This window comes from Globicephala melas, chromosome 7 (assembly GCF_963455315.2).
Source record: "Globicephala melas chromosome 7, mGloMel1.2, whole genome shotgun sequence".
NCBI lineage: Eukaryota > Metazoa > Chordata > Mammalia > Artiodactyla > Delphinidae > Globicephala > Globicephala melas.
The window spans coordinates 24,591,342-24,608,768 of NC_083320.1; the positions used below are offsets into that span (position 1 = coordinate 24,591,342).

General features: G+C 35.0%; 1 protein-coding gene and 1 non-coding gene across 2 annotated transcripts in view; one reads left to right on the forward strand and one right to left on the reverse strand.

The window, feature by feature from the left end:
• The window catches only part of ERBB4 (erb-b2 receptor tyrosine kinase 4), a 1,112,005-nt gene that overhangs the window by 273,811 nt on the left and 820,767 nt on the right, over positions 1-17,427 (forward strand). The gene's annotated exons all lie outside the window — the stretch shown is intronic.
• Positions 11,659-11,765, reverse strand: LOC115852932 (U6 spliceosomal RNA). The gene has a single exon (XR_004039320.2). It is a non-coding gene; the product is annotated as a U6 spliceosomal RNA (small nuclear RNA).

Here is a 17,427-nt window from a genome sequence, read left to right on the forward strand (position 1 = left end):
AGAAGAATTATGAAATATGAGATAATAGAGAAGCAGAATTTAAATGTACAAATCCATTTTGATATTGGTGTGGCCTAAAAACATTCAGGTCTACTTGACCCAATGTGGTTTTCCTATGTGAAACTCTAAAGCTGTGTTGCTGTTCCCCCTCACTGAAAAGGCCATAAGACTTTCATTGTATAAAGACAGAATTTTATCCATCCATCTCTGTTTTAGTAGAAGTATAAATTCAATTACATTTGATAAAACTAAAAAGAAATCTTCAAATTGTCCATTACACAAAAATAAAATAAAGGACCCTTGTGCTGAATAGTTGGCCCATGAACAGAAATAAAATGTCATGAATATTATGGCGATTTCTATGGATTACAGCTACAATGATTATATGTGGTACATTTTATATGGAAGTAGAATAAACAAAATTCCAACAACAACAAAAAGTACTTTGTTTCCCTCCTTATTTCTTGTTGAAATATTTGAATTACAAAACTGGTTATGACCTAAGAAGTCTTGTCGTATTTGACAACACTAGTGACTGCTGCTGAAAAGGTCTGAGATTTTTTAAAATAAATAATCAAGAATAGATTAATTTGATACTAATTTTTATCACAATGAAGTTTCAGTGAAGGATTGCCATGATCAGATTTTTAAAGTTTGTTATTATTGATAACACAATGGTTTAAAATAAAAGTATATACTTTTCAAAATATATTTTTAAGCATAATAATCGTTATTCTCCTGTTTTAAAATATCCACCATTTATTTAATAAACACCCTTTCATTCATTTGACATATATTTATTAAGCACCTATCATGTCCTTTTCTAGGTTTTGGATCTATATTGGCATATAAAGGTGAATAGGAAAGACGGGACCTTGAGTCCAGAGAGGAAAAGAAAATAATAAATGTATAGGCAATACAAAAGCTATTTCCATATAGTGGTAAGTCTTTTTGATGGGTGATCAGGGAAGACCTCTCTTTGGAGGTGATATCTGAACTGAGACTTGAAGAACAGGAAGCAGCCAGCCATAGAAAGATCTGGTGATTTATTAGGACCCAAATATTCCGGGCTCTATACTAGGCCATGGAAATACAATGATAAATAAGATGAGACAGCACCATCAAAGAACTCACAGTGAATATATTTTACTTACTTATTTGGGTGTGAAATCACTTGGAATCGATTGTAGTCACAAAGTCTCATGAGTTCAATAAACAAATATTTAAAAGAATATTAAATGAATGAATTGGCATGATTTAAAACTTGGCGTTTACTGTTACCCCTTCTCATATATATTGCTTATTGACATGATGCATTATTTTATGTTTTACTTATCAAGGATGCTTAAAGTTCATAGTACTGAAAATACCTGATCTTTTCTGTCAAAGTGTCTTGCAGCCCACTGCCCTTAAATCTCTCTGCCAACTTGTTTCTAATATACCTTATTCTCCCTAGCTTGCTGACTATTCTCTCACATGATAAATAACTCTGCCTTATCAAGGTCAGTTGGAAAGGCCCCTTTTACATATCTCATAAATTTTAGCCAGGTGCCACTGATGTGAGATTAATGTAATGGCACCATGGCAAGCACTCAGGCTTGTCTTAATTATGCTAAGGTTGCCGGTTCACCGTTTCTCTTCATCTGTCTCCTGCTTTTGGGAACACTAAACACTATGTCATTAGAGTGTCTGTTCCACAACATTGGATCTTTGCATTTACAAAGTCATCAGATGGCTTATGACATAGCTTTTCTAAGAAATTAAATTAAACAAATAATGAAAACAAAAATTAGGGGTAAAGTGACCGAAAAATAAAAGGTGTGACATTGTAATCAGAGAAGAAAAGAACCCTCTGTGTTTCATGGTGATTTTCCTCTGACCAATGAGTTACTTACCCAATCACAGGGAACACTTTGGCTCTGGGTGATCTCAGGTATGAATAATTATGAGGTTTCTTTACTTTTAAGAATAAAGACCCTTCATGTACGCTATTGGCCACGATCCATGGGCACATTCTCAGAAACCTTTCTTCACATCCTCCCTTCCCTTTGCGAATGACTAGTTTCCAGGGGGAGGCTATCTCTAAGCCATATGTCCTACATGGGTGTTTAATTACCTCATCTATTTTTGCTTAAATTCCCCATCTACTTTCCAAAAGGCATGCCAGCTTAGTATCTTGTTGAATTTTGGAATAAAAACAGATTACTGCCATGGGTTTTCAAATTTGTGAAGATTTTTTTTGATTCTGCTCTGCAGATATTAATATGCTTTTTTATGAGGGAACAGATATCTGAAGTGTCATCTTCCCTTAATTCCTTAATTCAAGTCAAAATCCTTTTTGAATGACTGCTGTGTTCCAGGGGCTCTGCTCAGCCATGGGGAGACATATAAATAAAAAGCAGTCAAACTCAAGGCCCTTGGGATAAAGATAATCTTTTGTCTGTGCTGAAATAATTTGAGAGAATAATGCTTTGATTAATTATATGAACCCTGGAACCACATTTCTTAAGTTTAAAACCTGCCTCCACCACATACTAGTTATGTGACCTCCGACAAATTAGTTAACATTTTTGTGCTTCATTTTCTCATCTTCAGTATATGAGTAATACTATTACTAACCTGCTAAAGTTATTTTAAGGACACAGGAAGAATGGAAAAGCACATGTATCCGTGGCTGACTCAGTAAGTGCTATAGGCTGTTTGCTATTACTATGTGGACTCCTCTTAAGCCACTGTTTCACAGTGCACCTCTGTGTGTTTGCTTCTGCAAGCATTTGAATGTTATTCATTAGTCAGAATTTAAAAAAAAAACCCACAAAACTCAATGTATTCAATAGGTATCACTGCAGATTTTCTGTTTATTTTATGAAAGAATGAAGACTATAAGATTAGATATCATTATAAGCACAACTGGAAAGTAAAAATAGAATTTTTATTTCATGTAATGGTCTTGCAACTAGGTGAAAACTAATAATAATAATGAGAACTTTCTTATATTTCCATAATGTCAGCCATTGGGCAATGTGTCTGGAGTTGGAGAATCATATTTTTCTTTCTCTTTTCAGAAAAGATAAATGGATATTGTGAAGTTATTATACTGTATTGGTCAGGAAATGCACATACTTAAACTTGTAATAATGATCCTCACTATTCAGTGAACATATGTAAGTATTTCAATAAACAACATACATATTTATATAAATATTTTGGCCATCTTAACTTGCCAAATAAGTCAAATATATGACTTTTATGGTTGGGACTTTATTTAATAATTTAGGAAACTATATTTGACAGCTGATATGAATAAAAGCATGTTATTTTCAAATAGTCTCATTTACTATTTTTAAAACAAATCATGAATTCTAAGTTCAATGGATTTTTTTCTTAGCTTCACATAGAGGAGTGAAAAATATTAATATGTAATTCTAAAAACAGAATCATTTCTACCCAACCCAAAAAGGATTTGATTTTATAATGTTATAGACTGTAGAATCAAATATTAAAACTTAAATTACTGGTATTATTCTTGGTAATTACTGCAAGATGACCTGTTAGTCAACTCATGTACTCCTAGTGACTTAACTCAAAATGTAATTTTACTCTTGTTTACTTTATAGTCTTATGCTAGTCAGGTGACTCTGTTTCAACCTGGTACTATGCCAAATGGATCAGATGACTCTAAGGTCACTATAGGAGGGAAAAAGTAGGAGCATGGGGGGGGGCACTTCTTTGGGCCTGGAAGTGACCACATCACATCGCTCACAATTCATTGGCCACAACTTAATTATATGGTCCTACCTAACTGTACAGAAGAGTAAAAGAAAAAGTCTTTTTTTTTGTCTCTTAGTTTTGTCTCTATTTCAGAATCCTTTAACTTCTGTCCATTACTATTTTTTTTATGATCCAGATACTTTGGCTATATTTCAGAACTAAATTCAACACCATTTTGGCAAAGTGTGTGTGGGTGTGTTTGTGTGTGTGGGTGTGTATACATTTTACCGTTGCAAAAAGATAAAATACTTCTATGATACCAATTGATATATCTATTTTTCATATTTATTGCAGTTCAGTTAAATTAATAAATACTATAACATAGATTTAAAGCTTCAACAAATTTTGATCTATGTGTTGCTAGGAGTGGAAATTATTTTATTCACAAAATTCAACTTTAGTTATCTACACAATGTTTACTTCTCATCAGCTTCTCATCAGTGGAAGCCTCTTCTCACTTGTCTTTGAATAGTTTCCCCAAAAAAGTGGAGATATTATTGTATCACTTAAAAACAAAAAAAGGCTTCAGTGTCTCCTATTATAATATCTTTTAATGCACACCACCTTGATTAGTTCTATTTCCTACTCTTTTGGCCTTCCGTGATAGCTTTGGCTTCCCATAAGAATATATCTGACCTGTGTCTCATTATTTTTGGTCCCTCTTGGGTGATTTAAACCAACCTGATAATCTAATTTATTTTTAAAACTATTAATAAATTAACTCACTGTCTGAAGAAGTATATCATGTAGCTGAAAGCCTAGTACAGTATGAAAAATCTTACTAAATCCATCCACTTACATACCAAGTCTTTATCGAGTACCTCTTACCAGGTATTACATGCTATGTAGTGTTGAACACAAATGTAAAGAAAAAAACAAAAGACCCTTTGCTCAAGGAGTTTATAATTTCCTTGCAAAATAGGGTGCTTTTCAATTAATTATAACAAAAGCAGAGTCTGGATAAGTATGACAGTAGCATAGATTAAAATACAGTTGAAGTTCTGAGAAGGAACAAAATACTTCTCATTGAGGTAATGAGACAAGGCTTCATGGGAAAGGAAACATGAGATGGATGTCCATTGATGGGTGTTATTTAACATATAGAACATTTCTAAGTAAAGAAATACCATGGTTAGCAGCTTAAAGGCATACGAATATTTCCCATATATCAAGAACAGTTGCATATATATGTTCAGCTTTTTGAATAATGGGATATAGGAACATGGTGATGAAAGATATGTGTCACAAAATTTGGTCGAGTCCAATCATAGAAACATTTCCTGAGTGTCAATTCAGATTTTATAAATGGTACACTTTCAACACTGGGTCACTACTGATTTTTTACCATAATCTTATATTTGCCCTATGAACACATAGATAAATCAAGGATATTGGAGAATACTGTGGTTGCGTGGGATAAAACCTGTGTGAAGCTCTGCTTTGCACATTCCAAAGTTTTCGCGCCAAGCTTAGGTCTTTTAAAAAATGGTAATGAGGAATTAATCTCAATCCTTATAAAAAATTGGCCTCTTAAATTTGGCATATGACCTCATTTTTACTATATGAAAAATATTGAGAAATTTATCTGAGCTAAACTTTTAGAGCATCTGGCTTTTGCTTCTCTTGTTTTGCCTTCTGCTCCCTCTAAAGCAGAGTGTGGCAATGTATAAACCTGACAGCACTCTCCTCAAACATTTGTTGGTATTATTACTAAATCTACCTGGAGGAATTCCAGATTTAAATGTAGAGTTCATACTTGTGAACTTTTATCAAGAAATGTCTATTGGTAAGTGACTCTGGTTCTTCACTTGCTTATTAGAACAAGAGAGACTACTAAAGGAAAGAAAGTGCATTGACAATTGTAAAAAATACCATTTTAGAAGAAATACATAGCTCACGGTGATATTTTCCAGTCACTGAGATCATGATGTTGCTTTGTGATTTGGGGGAAATTAATTTTAACCAGTAGGAAAACATTAAAGATATCGTGAGACATCTTTAAATTTGTAACCATAAAATAGAATTCTGATAACTTTTGGAACCACTTTGGAAAAAGATATTCTAAAAGTTGCAGATGAAAGTCCTGTCCACATAATTTAGAAAACAATATCAAACATGAAAAAATACTTTTCTATCCTATTTTCTACCAACCTGAGTATCACTTATATATTTAAGCATGGTAAAATGTTGGATTAATTTTTAAAAGCTGCTATTACTAACAATTAAATCACCTCCCTCTTTTCCTTCCTTTAACAGATAACTAACTCATCAAGCATCATGACAGTGCCGAAAGTCTAAGAGAGGTAGTGCCTCTGCCTTTATAGATTTTTTTTTTGTTCCATAGACAAATAGGTACTAAATAAGTAAATTAAAAAATTTTTAAATGTTAATCACATATTATATTAACTGCTCAAGGAAATAAACAGGATATTGGAATATAGAGAGAATTCTGGTTATCAATTGCTTCCTAGCAAATTACTGCAAAACTCTTTGGCTTAAAACAGTTTATCATAATAGAAGATTGTAATATTATTACCTGGGACAAGATATTCGACAGGACAGTGAGGATGGCTTTTCTGCTTTGCAATGCCTAGGGCCTCAGCTGGACGACTCCTTCCTCCCTCCCTCCCTCTCTTCTTTCCTTCCTTCCTTCCTTCCTTCCTTCCCAATGCCTCTCTACATGGTTAACTTGAGCTTCCTTAAAACATGGTAGCTTCAGGGATATCAGACTTCTTACATGATGGTTCAGGGCTTCAAGACCAAATATTTCAAGAGAAAGAAAAATGAGCATTTTCACTCCTATTAAAGGTTAGGGAAGAACTGGCAGAGTACCATTTTTGGCTGCTCGCTATTAGTCAAGGTGAACACAGTACAGTCCAGATTCACTGACACAAAAATATCTTGAAATTTCTGGGCCCGTGTTTATTTGTATAGCCATATCTATCTCCAAGTACTTAATGTGACCATCACTTTGAGTTAATTTGAGTACATATACTAATTAAATGCACAAATAATCTCTAAGGGCAGAGTCTAAACCGGAATTATTATGAGACCCATTGATATCAGTTGATAGCAAATCCATATGCTCTTATGGATCTGGTTCATGCAAATCACCTGTCTTTTCCCACTTATGAATAAGTGTGAACATGTATGGCTAGAGTTGCATCCCAATTTTCTATTTCTTGAAGGTGTGAATTAAGCATAACTGTCATAAAGCATGCTCATTGGTCTACTCTCCTAGCTCAGCCTCTGATTTCTCCCTGACATTCTGTTTTCTGGAGACGTGGGTAAATAGCATTAAGATGAATAAGCAATGAGTGTACTTTCCAGCTGTACAGCTGACTACAATAATATTAAAAGGGCAAGTGACTTTTTTGAACTTTAGAAATTCATGCAGTGGTATGGTAGCATATCCTTATAGTTTTCTGGGCATTTATGCTCTCCCCTTTGAGTACCCCATTTGTGTTGATTTTGCATATTAATCATGTACTTTATGTAACAGAAAGAATTTTTCAAACACATGTACTTTTTTTTTTTACCACACTTTAAATGATTATATTATTGCAAAAACAAAAGTGCTAATGGCTTGTTGAATGCATGTTTCAACCTTTGAATAAAACCTTCAAAAAACAGAAAGGTCAATATAAATTAGGTAAACCGAACTAATTCCTTCTTTGAATGAAAGATTAAGACAAAAGTTAGGCTTTCTAGAATTCTTTTAATTGACTGCCATTGTTTCTTTCTAATATTATTGTTCAATAAAAAAGGGTCAAAATGTGACAATGTGAATAATTTATAATGCTTTACAGAAAAAATTTTCAACTCAGTATCACTTCTAGCTATGGAAATAGAATAGGGCTTGACATGCTATATAACCTAAGGATCAAATCTACCTGCCACCTGTTTTTGTAAATAAAGTTTTTTTAATTGTAATTTACCCTTTAAAAATTAATTTATTTTTATTTAGGTATAATTGACATACACCATTATTAGTTTTAGGTGTGTAACATAATGATATATATTTGTATATACTGCAAAATGATCACCATAATAAGTGTAGTTAACATCTGTCCCTGTACATAGTTACAGATTTCTTTTTCTTGTGATGAGAACTTTTACTCTCTTAGCAACTTTCAAATACGAACTACAGTGTCATTAACTGTGGTTGTCATGTTGTACCTTACATCCCTTAGACATATTTATTTTATAACTGGAGGTTTGTAACTTTTGATTCACTTTGCCCATTTTGCTCATTCCTCACCTCCTGCCTCTGGCACCCACCAATCTGTTCTCTGTGTCTATGAACTTTCTTGTTTTGTTTTGTTTTGGTTTTGGTTTTGGTTTATATCCCACTTATAAGTGAAATGATATGGTATTTGTCTTTGTCTGTCTTACTTCACTTAGCATAATGCCCTCAAGATTCATCCATGTTGTGACAAATGACAAGATTTCATTCTGTTTTATGGCTAAAAAATATTCCACTGTATATATACACCACATCTTCTTTATCCATTCATTTGTCCCTGGACACTTAGGTTGTTTCCATATCTTGGCTATTGTAAATAATGCTGCAGTGAACAAGATACATGCTGGGGTTGCATGTATCTTTTCAAGTTAGTGTTTCATTTTCTTTGGCTAAATACCCAGAAGTAGAATTGCTGGCTCATATGGTAGTTCTATTTTTAATTTTTTTGTTCAACTTCTGTACTTATTTTCCATGGTGACTGCATGATTTACATTCACACCAACAGTGCACAAGAGTTCCTTTTTCTCCACATCCTCACCGACACTTGTTATTTCTTGTCTTTTTGAAAATAGCCATTCTGACAAGTGTGAGGTGATATCTCATTGTGGTTTTGATTTGCATTTACCTGATGATAGTGACGTTGGACATCTTTTCACATACCTGTTGACCATCTCTATGTCTTCTTTAGAACATGTTATTCAGATCCTCTTCCCATTTTGCAATCAGATTATTTGTTTTTGCTGTTGAGTTGTATGAGTTCCTTATATATTTTGGATATTAACCCCTTATTAGATATATGATTTGCAAATATTTTTTTTCCCAGTCAGTAGGTTGCATTTTCATTTTGTTGATGATTTTCTTTGTTGTGCAGAAGATTTATAGCATGAAGTAGTCAAACTTGTTTATTGTTGCCTTTGCTCTTGGTATCAAATCCAAAAAGAAATCATTGCTAAGACCTCTATCAAGGAGTTTACTGCCTATGTTTTCTTCTAGAAGTTTTATGGTTTCATGTCTTACATGCAAGTCTTTAATCCATTTTGAGTTAATTTTTGTGTATGGTATAAGATAAAGGTTCAGTTTCATTCTTTTGCATGTGGCTGTGCAGCTTCCACTTATTGAAGGCACTACTGTTTCCCTATCATACATTCTTGATTCTTTTGTGGTAAATTAACTGATTATGTATGTATGGGTTTGTATCTGGCCTCTATTATGTTCCATTGACCTATGTGTCTTTTTTGTGCCAATACCATACTGTTTTTGATTACTATAGCTTTGTAATATAGTTCAAAAACAGGGCGTGTGATGCCTCCAGCTTAGTTCTTCTTTCTCAAGATTGTTTTGGCTATTCAAGGTCTTTTTTGATTCCATACATACTTCAGAATTGTTTATTTCTTTGAAAAATGCCACTGCAATTTATTTTTAATTTTTGAATTTTATTTTATTTATTTTTTTTTTATACAGCAGTTTCTTATTAGTCATCATTTTTACACACATCAGTGTATACATGTCAATCCCAATTGCCCAATTCATCACACCCACACCCCCACCCCCTGCAGCTTTCCCCTCTTGGTGTCCATATGTTTCTTCTCTACATCTGTGTCTCAGTTTCTGCCCTGCAAACCGGTTTCTTTGTACCATTTCTCTAGGTTCCATATATATGCGTTAATATACGATATTTGTTTTTCTCTTTCTGACTTACTTCATTCTGTATGACAGTCTCTAGATCCATCCATGTCTCAACAAATGACCCAATTTCGTTCCTTTTTATGGCTGAGTAATATTCCATTGTACATATGTACCACATCTTCTTTATCCATTCATCTCTCGATGGGCATTTAGGTTGCTTCCATGATGTGTCTATTGTAAATAGTGCTGCAGTGAACATTGGGGTGCATGTGTCTTTTTGAATCATGGTTTTCCCTGGGTATATGCCCAGTAGTGGGATTGGTGGATCATATGGTAATTCTATTTTTAGTTTTTTTAAGGAACCTCCATACTGTTCTCCATAGTGGCTATATCAATTTACATTCCCACTAACAGTGCAAGAGGGTTCCCTTTTCTCCACACCCTCTCCAGCATCTATGGTTTGTAGATTTTCTGATGATGCCCATTCTACCTGGTGTGAGGTGATACCTCATTGTAGTTTTGATTTGCATTTCTCTTATAATTAGTGACGTTGAGCACCTTTTTATGTGCTTCTTGGCCAACTGTATGTCTTCTTCAGAGAAATGTCTATTTAGGTCTTCTGCCCATTTTTTTATTGCATTGTCTGTTTCTTTAATATTGAGCTGCACGAGCTGTTTATATATTTTGGAGAGTAATTCTTTGTGCATTGATTCGTTTGCAAATATTTTCTCCCATTCTGAGGGTTGTCTTTTCGTCTTGTTTATGGTTTCCTTTGCTGTGCAAAAGCTTTGAAGTTTCATTAGGTCCCATTTGTTTATTTTTGTTTTTATTTCCATTACTCTAGGAGATGGATCAAAAAAGATTTTGCTGTGATTTATGTCAAAGAGTGTTCTTCCTATGTTTTCCTCTAAGAGTTTTATACTGTCCGGTGTTACATTTAGGTCTCTAATCCATTTTGATTTATTTTTGTGTATGGTGTTAGGGAGTGTTCTAATTTCATTCTTTTACATGTAGCTGTCCAGTTTTCCCAGCACCACTTATTGAAGAGACTGTCTTTTCTCCATTGTATATCTTTTTGCCTCCTTTGTCATAGATTAGTTGACCATAGGTGCGTGGGTTTATCTCTGGGCTCTCTATCTTGTTCCGGTGATCTATGTTTCTGTTTTTGTGCCTGTACCATATTGTCTTCATTACTGTAGCATTGTAGTATAGTCTGAAGTCAGGGAGTCTGATTCCTCCAGCTCCGTTTTTTTCCCTCAAGATTGCTTTGGCTATTCAGGGTCTTTTGTGTCTCCATACAAATTTTAAGATGATTTGTTCTAGTTCTTTAAAAAATGCCATTGGTAATTTGATAGGGATTACATTGAATCTGTAGATTGCTTTGGGTAGTACAGTCATTTTCACAATATTTGTTCTTCCAATCCACGAACATGGTATATCTCACCATCTGTTGTTATCATATTTAATTCCTTTCATCGCTGTCTTATAGTTTTCTGCATACAGGTCTTTTGTCTCCCTAGGTGGGTTTATTCCTTGGTATTTCATTCTTTTTGTTGCAGTGGTAAATGGGAGTGTCTCCTCACTTTCTCTTTCAGGTTTTTCATCATTAGTTTATAGGAATGCAACGAATTTCTATGCATTAATTTCGTATCCTGCAACTTTACCAAATTCATTGATTAGCTCTAGTAGTTTTCTGGTGGCGTCTTTAGGATTCTTTATGTATGGTATCATGTCATCTGCCAACAGTGACAGTTTTACTTTTTCTTTTCCAATTTGTATTCCTTTTTTTCTTTTTCTTCTCTGATTGCCATGGCTAGGACTTCCAAAACTATGTTTAATAATAGTGGCGAGAGTGGACATCCTTGTCTTGTTCCTGATCTTAGAGGAAATGCTTTCAGTTTTTCACCATTGAGAATGATGTTTGTTGTGGGTTTGTTGTATATGGCTTTTATGATGTTGAGGTGGTTTCCCTCTATGCCCACTTTCTGGAGAGTTTTTTTTTTTTTTTTTTTTTTTTAAATATGGAATGCTTCACGAACTTGAATGTCATCTTTGCACAGGGGCTGTGCTCATCTTCTCTGTATCATTCTAATCTCAGTATATGTGCTACCAAAGTGAGTACTGGAGAGTTTTTATCATAAATGGGTGTTGAATTTTGTCAAAAGCTTTTTATGCATCTATTGAGATCATATGGTTTTTATTCTTCAATTTTTTAATATGGTGTATCACATTGATTGATTTTGCATATATTGAAGAATCCTTGCATCCCTGGGATAAATCCCACTTAATCATGGTGTATGATCCTTTTAATGTGTTGTTGGATTGTGTTTGCTAGTATTTTGTTGAGGATTTTTGCATCTATATTCATCAGTGATATTGGTCTTTTATTTTCTTTTTTTTGTAGTGTCTTGTCTGGTTTTGGTATCAGGGTGATGGTGCCCTCATAGAATGAGTTTGGAGTATTCTTTCCTCCACAATTTTTTGGAAGAGTCTGAGAAGGATGGGTGTTAGGTCTTCTCTAAATGTTTGATAGGATTCATCTGTGACGCCATCTGGCCCTGGGCTTTTGTTTGTTGGAAGATTTTTAATCACAGTTTCAATTTCATTACTTGTGATTGCTCTGTTCATACTTTCTATTTCTTCCTGGTTCAGTCTTGGAATGTTATACCTTTCTAAGCATTTTTCCATTTCTTCCAGGTTGTCCATTTTATTGACATAGAGTTGCTTGTAGTAGTCTCTTAGGATGCTATATATTTCTGCTGTGTCCATTGTAACTTCTCCATTTTCATTTCTAATTTTATTGGTTTGAGTCCTCTCCCTCTTTTTTTTTTGATGAATCTGGCTAATGGTTTATCAATTTTGTTTATCTTCTCAAATAACGAGCTTTTAGTTTTATTGATCTTTGCTATTGTTTTTTGTGTTTCTATTTCATTTATATCTGCTCTGATCTTTTTGATTTCTTTCCTTCTGCTACCTTTGGGTTTTGTTTGTTCTTCTTTATCTAGTTCCTTTAGGTGTAAGGTTAGATTGTATATTTGATATTTTTCTTGTTTCTTGAGGTAGGCTTGTATAGCTATAAACTTCCCTCTTAGAGCTGCTTTTGCTGCATTCCATAGGTTTTGGATCATCGTGTTTTGTCATTTGTCTCTAGGTATTTTTTTATTTCCTCTTTGATTTCTTCAGTGATGTCTTGATTATTTAGTAACGTATTGTTTAGCCTCCATGTGTTTGTGTTTTTTACATTTTTTTCCCTGTAATTGATTTCTAATCTCATAGCCTTTGGTCAGAAAAGATGTTTGATATGATTTCAGTTTTCTTAAGTTTACTGAGGCTTGATTTGTGACCCAAGATGTGATCTCTCCTGGAGAATGTTCTGTGCACACTTAAGAAAGTGTAATCTGCTGTTTTTGGATGGAATGTTCTATAAATATCAATTAAATCTATCTGGCCTATTGTGTCATTTAAAGCTTCTGTTTGCTTATTTAATTTCATTTTGGATGATCTGTTCATTGGTGTAAGTGAGGTGTTAAAGTCCCCCACTATTATTGTGTTACTGTCAATTTCCTCTTTTATAGCTGTTAGCAGTTGCCTTATGTATTGAGGTGCTCCAATGTTGGGTACATATATGTTTATAATTGTTATATCTTCTTGTTGGATTGATCCCTTGAACATTATGTCGTGTCCTTCCTTGTCTCTTGTAACATTCTTTATTTTAAAGTCTATTTTATCTGATATGAGTATTGCTACTCCAGCTTTCTTCTGATTTCCATTTGCATGGAATAGCCTTTTCCATCCCCTCATTTTCAGTCTGTATGTGTTCCTAGGTCTGAAGTGGGTCTCATGTAGACAGCATATATATGAGTCTTGTTTTTGTCTTCATTCAGCAAGCCTGTGTCTTTTGTTTGGAGCATTTAATCCATTCACGTTTAAGTTGATTATCGATATGTATGTTCCTATGACCATTTTCTGAATTGTTTTGGGTTTGTTTTTGTAGACCCTTTTCTTCTCTTGTGTTTCCCACTTAGAGAATTTCCTTTAGCATTTGTTGTACAGCTGGTTTGGTGGTGCTGAATTCTCTTAGCTTTTGCTTGTCTGTAAAGCTTTTAATTTCTTCATCGAATCTGAATGAGATCCTTGCCGGGTAGAGTAATCTTGGTTGTAGGTTTTTCCCTTTCATCACTTTCAATATATCATGTCACTCCCTTCTGGCTTGTAGAGTTTCCACTGAGAAATCAGCTGTTAACCTTATGGGAGTTCCCTTATATGTTATTTGTCATTTTTCCCTTGCTTCTTTCAATAATTTTTCTTTGTTTTAATTTTTGCCACTTTGATTACTATGTGTCTCGGCATGTTTCTCCTTGGGTTTATGCTGTATGGGATTCTCTGCACTTCCTGGACTTGGTTGGCTATTTCCTTTCCTATATTAAGGAAGTTTTCACCTATAATCTCTTCAAATTTTTTCTTGGGTTCTTTCTCTCTTTCTTCTCCTTCTGGGACCCCTATAATGCGAATGTTGTTGTGTTTAATGTTGTCCCAGAAGTCTCTTAGGCTGTCTTCTTTTCTTTTCATTCTTTTTTTCTTTATTCTGTTCTGCAGCAGTGAATTCCACTATTCTGTTTTCCAGTTCACTTATGTGTTCTTCTGCCTCAGTTATTCTGCTATTGATTCCTTCTAGTGTAGTTTTCATTTCAGTTATTGTATTGTTCATCTCTGTTTGTTTGTTCTTTAGTTCTTCTAGGTCTTTGTTAAACATTTCTTGCATCTTCTTGATCTTTGCCTCCATTCTTTTTCCGAGGGTCTGTATCATCTTCACTATCATTATTCTGAATTATTTTTCTGTAAGGTTGCCTAGCTCCACTCACTTCATTTATTTGTTTTTCTGGGGTTTTATCTTGTTCCTTCATCTAGTACATAGCCCTCTGCCTTTTCATCTTGTCTATCTTTCAGTGAATGTGGTTTTTGTTCCACAGGCTGCAGGATTGTAGTTCTTCTTGCTTCTGCTCTCTGTCCTCTGGTGAATGAGGCTATCTAAGAGGCTTTTGCAAGTTTCCTGATGGGTGGGACTAGTGGTGGGTAGAGCTGAGTGTTGCTCTGGTGGGCAGAGCTCAGTAAAACTTTAATCCACTTGATTGCTGATGGGTGGGGCTGGGTTTCCTCCCTCTTGGTTGTTTGGCCTGAGGCAACCCAACCCTGGAGCCTACCTGGGCTCTTTGGTGGGGTAATGGCAGACTCTGGGAGGGCTCACTACAAGTATTTCCCAGAACTTCTGCTGCCAGTGTCCTTGTCCCCACAGTGAGCCCCAGCCACCCCCCACCTCTGCAGGAGACCTTCCAACACTAGCACGTAGGTCTGGTTCAGTCTCACCTGGGGTCACTGTTCCTTCCCCGTGTCGCGATGTGCACATTACTTTGCGTGTGCCCTCCAAGAGTGGAGTCTCTGTTTCCCCCAGTCCTGTCCAAGTCCTGTAATCAAATCCCACTATCCTTCAATGTCTGATTCTCTAGAAATTCCTCCTCCTGTTGCCGGACCCCCAGGTTGGGAAGCCTGACGTGGGGCTCAGAACCTTCACTCCAGTGGGTGGACTTCTGTGGTATAAGTGTTCTGCAGTCTGTGAATCACCCACCCAGCAGTTATGGGATTTGATTTTACTGTGATTGCGCCCCTCCTACCATCTCATTGTGACTTCTCCTTTGTCTTTGGATGTGAGGTATCTTTTGTGGTGAGTTCCAGTGTCTTCCTGTCGATGATTGTCCAGCAGCTAGTTGTGATTCTGGTGTTCACACAAGAGGGAGTGAGAGCACGTCCTTCTACTCCACCATCTTGGTTCAGGGCCACAAATTTTGCTGCCACTGCAATTTTGATAGGGATTATATTGAATCTGTAGATTGCTTCAGTTAGTATGGACATTTTAACAATATTAATTATTCCAGTCCATGAGCATGAAATATCTTTATATCTCTTTGTGTCTCCTTTCTTTCTTGCCTCAATGTCTTATAATTTTCAGAGTAGAGGTATTTCACCTCCTTGGTTAAATTTATTCCTAGGAATTTTAATTTTTTTGATACAATTGTAAATGGGATTGTTTTATTTTTTATTTATTTTTTTGAGGTACGCTGGCCTCTCACTGCTATGGCCTCTCCTGCTGTGGAGCACAGGCTCCGGACACACAGACCCAGTGGCCATGGCTCATGGGCCCAGCCACTCCGCGGCATGTGGGATCTTCCCAGACAGGGGCACCAACCCGTGTCCCTTGCATCGGCTGGCGGACTCCCAACCACTGTGCCACCAGGGAAGCCCGGGATTGTTTTCTTAATTTCTCTTTCTGATAATTTGTTACTAGTGAATAGAAACACAAAAGGTTTTTGTATATTGATTTTGTATGTTACAACTTTACTGAATTTGTTTTTTATGTCTAACAGGGTTTTTTTCTGGAGTCTTTGTGTTTTTCTCTATATAATATCATGTCATCTGCAAACAGTGACAGTTTTACTTCTTCCTTTTAGTTTGGATTGCTTTTACTTCTTTTTCTTGTCTGATTGCTCTGGCTACAAAGAGCTATCAATAGTTTGACATTACTTTGTTCCCAATGAGATCTTGATTTTTGTGATATCAAATAGTATGCCATTGTTTTGAAAATATGTCTTATTTATCTTATTAAATCAGAGGATCTAATTTGGAAGTATAATCAAAACAATTTCTTTTCTTGAAAATTTTAGGGTATTATACCAAGAATTACAGTGAAATTCCTTGGCTAGATGATAACCTTAGGCACTTTCCTGCCCACCTTCTAACACCAGCTTTTGTGAGATAACGTTTATGGTTACCACTATGCTAACTAGAAACTGCATTGGACAGTTGATATGGTGGTGATGGTTAAGCCTTCTGTGCTGGAAAGATTTGTTTTATATTGGCCATGACACACTATTGATATTCATATAATTGTAAATAATAATTATTCTGTATTGATGTGGTTATCCCAAAATGTATTCTTGACCTACTAACAGTTCTCTAAGATGATAATTAAATTGCTATTGGGCTCTACAATTATTACCTTGTGCCAGATCTAATGGTGCCAGTTATAGAAATGAGAATTTTGTGGGTTTTTTGGAAGGGGTGGTGCATTTTATTGAAGTGTATCACTGAAACATCTTATTTAAATCCTGAGTTTCTCTACTAAAGCAGTCACCTGACATGTATACATTGAAATAAGCTAAGATAAACTGGCAACCTAGACCTACTCAAATATGTGTTACTGGGATATTTTTTACCTATGAGCTTGCCTCTATTATTATGTATGAGTATGTAGTTATATTCCCTAAATTTGTACTTGAAATATGCTAAATGGGTAATTTTCATGGGGAATTATTTTCTTTTTATTGATATCTTCTTTTCCCATGTTCTGATTTCATAAACATTATGGTTTATTGAAATGCATGTTCACAAAGCAGCTCTTCAATTTAGCTTTTCCCATTTGATTAAAGCTTGTTGAGCAAGAGGCAACTGAATTTGGTTGTATGTAATATTTTGACATTTGTATACTCTGTGTATGCACAGCTGTAATTTAGAATAGCTCTGACTAGCATTTAATCATCTATACTGAATATTTAGGTATTTGTTTATCTGCTAAATCTAGATTTCAAAGCCCCCAAACTTTAGGTACATACTAGGTACAAAATTATGTATTAGTGTAGGTTCTTTTTATTAAGTTTGATAGAAATAAATTAAAATTAAGAACATTATTGGAATAATATCTGATGCTGTGTGAACAAAACTGAATATAATCT